Source organism: Helobdella robusta (genome assembly GCF_000326865.2).
Source record: "Helobdella robusta unplaced genomic scaffold HELROscaffold_38, whole genome shotgun sequence".
NCBI classification, from domain to species: Eukaryota; Metazoa; Annelida; class Clitellata; order Rhynchobdellida; family Glossiphoniidae; genus Helobdella; species Helobdella robusta.
This window is the reverse complement of record NW_008704829.1, coordinates 1,241,792-1,246,299: the sequence shown is the minus strand read 5'-3', so window position 1 is coordinate 1,246,299 and position 4,508 is coordinate 1,241,792.

Below are 4,508 nucleotides of genomic sequence, written 5' to 3'. Positions count from 1 at the left end.
CCATCTTTTCAATCAATCAACCAACCAACCAATTATCCAAATCATCACTCAATAGACTTTATTGATTGATGGATGGAAAATAAATAATACTTAGACCGCATTTAACAACTAAATCGGCATAAATCAAGTTTGAATTAAATTAACATAGCACTTGAAGTAAACAACTTGCGAAACATTTTTTTTTATTCCTTCATTAATTCCTTCCTTATTTCACTCACTCACTCACTCACTCGCTCACTCATTCACTCAATCACTCACTCACTCATTCATTCACTCACTCATTCATTCACTCACTCACTCACTCACTCACTCACTCATTCACTCATTCATTCATTCATTCATCCGTTCGTTCATCCGTCCGTTCATTTAATAATACATCAATTTATCCATCAGTTCACGTCTTCAACCGCAATAAAGGCATATATTCGTTTATTTTTATTTATCTGCTTATTTTTATCTATATTTATCATTATACATTCGTTCGTTCGTTCATTTACTCGTTCATTCATTCATTCATTATTCATTCATTCACCTCTTTCATTCAATCAATCAATCTCTTCCATTGTTAAACTGCAAACACACACACACACAGGCTCAAGATAAGAATACAAAAAAGAATTTTTTTTTTTGGCGACTGCATACAATCTCTAAAACTTAAACAAAGATTAAACAAAACATAAAGAAAGAATAAATGACATAAACATAGCATAAACAAACATAGACTCTTATAAACAGATTAATTTAAAAAGTTGGCAAGAGACAATGAATAAACAAAGCGTATACAAACAATCAACAATGAAAAAATGAAACACACACATACACACACACCGCACACACGCCACACACACACACACCACACACACACACACACACACACAAACACACACAAACACAAAGAAGCAAGGTGGTTTGTTTTTTTGAGTTCGAAAGATTATGTATAACTGCTCTCTAGAATTACACTTGTCTGTAAAAGTTCGTATGTCTGCCTGCTTCTCTGTCTATACCTTTCTTTCTTTTCTCTCTCTCTTCTCTCTCTCTTTCTCTCTCTCTGTATAATCTTTTTCTTTCTTTTTCCTTCTCTCTCTCTCTCTCTCTTTCTCTTCTTTTTCTGTACAATCTTCTTCTCTTTCTCTCTCTCTCTCTTTTTCTCTCTCTCTTTTTCTCTCTCTTTTTCTCTCTTTTTCTCTCTCTTTTTCTCTCTCTTTCTCTATTTTAATCTCTCATTTATTACCTTTTTCAAATTTCATTTAAAAATTCGCACATTCTTTCGATCTTGAAAATTTCGAATCTTATTCTATAATCCTAATAGATATGATTATATGCGTTTTTTTCTCATCATCGTCGTCGTATCATCACCATCTTTATCATCATTATTATCATCATCATTGTCTTTGTCATCATCAGCTACATTTTCAGTCAATATGGCAAACACTGTTGTTTGTATATGTGATTTATAGTTCGTTCGTTCGTTCATTTATTCGTTCATTCATTTATTCATTCATTCATTCATTCATTCATTCATTCATTCATTCATTCATTCATTCATTCATTCATTCATCCATTCATTCGTTCGTTCGTTCGTTCGTTCATTCATTCATTCATTCCTTCATTCATTCATTCGTTCCTTCGTTCATTCATCTTTCACATATTCCCTTTTGATTTGCTAATCATTTGAAATATGGCAAAAATTTGGGTTAAAAAACTATCTTTTGATGAGTGAAGTGGTAGTCGCGATGATAATGGTTATGATGATGATGATAACAAGTGGTGGGTGTTGGTGATGATGACGATGATGATGAGGAGGAAGACAATGACGACGATGTTTATAATGATGATGATAATTTGATGATAGCCTTGATGATGATGATGATGGCGATGCACCTATGTATGTGTGTGTGTGTGTGTGTATGTGCCTCTGTGTGTGTGTGAATATGGTGTGTGTGTGTGTGCGTGCGACTATGTGTGTGTGTGTGTGCGTGTGAGTGTCTCGTCTCGTCTCGTCTCGAATTAAATGTTCGTCAACCTCAACAGGCAGGCTTTTAAAATTTTCACGATAACTTTCTAAATACCATGCGGCAAATTCCTTCGTATCAAAAGCCATTTAATCGATCTCCGCTGGAATATTTTCACAATTAATCATCGGTGGAGTTATTTATAACACTGTAATTATTTATCTGCATAAATTATTATGATAATATAGTTATTATTATTATTATTATAGTTAGTATTATTAATATTATTATTGTTGTTGTTATTTCGTAGTAAGTTTCATTAAAGAGTTCTCTTCTGATCAATATTATTATATATTAGTAATAAACAAAGAATACTATTACTGCTACTACTACTACTCCTACTCCTACTACTACTTCTACTACTACTACTACTACTACTACTACTACTACTACTACTACTACTACTACTACTACTACTACTCCTACTACTACTACTACTACTACTACTACTACTACTACTCCTACTACTACTACTACTACTACTACTACTACTACTACTACTACTCCTACTACTACTACTACTACTACTCCTACTACTACTACTACTACTACTACTACTACTACTCCTACTACTACTACTACTACTACTACTACTACTACTACTACTCCTACTACTACTACTCCTACTACTACTACTACTACTACTACTACTACTCCTACTACTACTACTACTACCACAACAACAACACAACAACAACTACTACTATGACGACGACAAAAATAAATAATGACAAAATAATTGTGAAACATTTCTTTGCTTATTTGCAGGGTGTAAAATTAGCACGACAAAAAAAACTTAAGTTCATCGTGATAAGCTGGTTGCAAATAACATTAATAACAATAATAATAACAACAATAATAATAATAACAATAATAATAATAATAACAATAATAACAACAACAATAATAATAATAATAACAATAATAATAATAACAATAATAACAACAACAATAATAATAATAACAATAACGATGACAGCAACTGTAGCACTAACAATAATAACAATAAAAAAAAACCCTGTTGACATTTCCACAGAACCTTGCTCGCGTTAATTTTGGCAGCCAATCATAGACGAGGTTGTCGCCGAAAGACTACCCGCAATAATGATTGGCTGCCGCCTGTCAACTTGAGGTTGTGAACAACTCTACACTGAGCCCCCTTCTGCTAGCAAAATAAGAATAGAGAATGACATTTCTAAGGGAACAAACAAGTGAAGCTGAAGGAGGATTTGTTTGAAAGGCATTCAGTGAGAAGCGCCTCTCGACACGTTAAGGCAGTCATTCGTGATGGGGATAGAGATAGAAAGATAGAAGATTCTCTTCCGAAAGCTTACTGTTCCATGAATCTCAAATTGTCAAGTTATATAAACAATCCTTTCTAGTTACGTATTAAACTATCTAAGTTATGATATCTTAGAGCGTGCGTATGTTGGCTCGTTACAGATTTCAGAGCTCTTCAAGCAGGTAGATCTGTAAATAAGTAAGGTAGGAGTTTAGACTGATGAATAGACTGGCGGGAGGCATCCATCCTTAAACGAGGCTGTGTGGGTTAATTCTAGTTTTCGGCTGGCTGGCAAGAATAGTCATTTACTGTTTTTTGATACAAAATAATTAAATTTTGTATAGATTTCGTTTCGTACACACACACATATAGAGAAAAAAAGAGAGAGAAAGAGAGAGAAAGAGAGAAAGAGAGAGAGAGAGAAAGAGAGAGAGAAAGAGAGAGAAAGAGAGAGAGACGCACATAAACCTCATTTTTGCTACCGTTTGTTGACCTTTTAAGATGGTTCACTTGCAAATAATAAACCAAAGAATATGTTTCTATTAAACAAGTAAAGAATTATTTTTTTTGTTTTTAAAATAGCTTAGTTCAACAAACTATATATAGAAAGATATTAGTAGAAGATAGATATGAAGAGAAGAAAGAGAGAGTGAGATAGAAAGAAGAGAGGAGAGAGAGAAATACATAAGGAGCTATCTATCTATATTTAGAATTTACTATATTTGTGTATTTGTCTTTCTTTCCATATGCATCTTCGTCATGTTTGATGTCGTTTTGTTTATTTGTCTCTATATCTCTACTGTGTTATAATACAACAAACATTTCTTTCACACAGTTCACACATACACACACACACACATACACACACACGTATACACACACACGTACACACACCCACACAGAAGATATGACAGAACACACCAATCATATCTGAGCTGCTACACCCTATTTCAAACTATTTTCGTCAAAATTCTTTCAAATAATAAAAATAACAATAAACAAAACTTTTAAAATACAAAATTCCATCATGTATGCAAATCAATTATTGTTAAAGTTTTAATTTCAAAATGATAATCGAATTTTATCGAGTTGATAACTTCTAGTCGAAATTTAAGTCAGGCTTTGACAACCATCTATATAACAATTCTCTTTCATCTGGAAAAATACCATCCAACTGGAAAGTTGCCTTAGTAGGACCTTTTTACAAAAGTCAA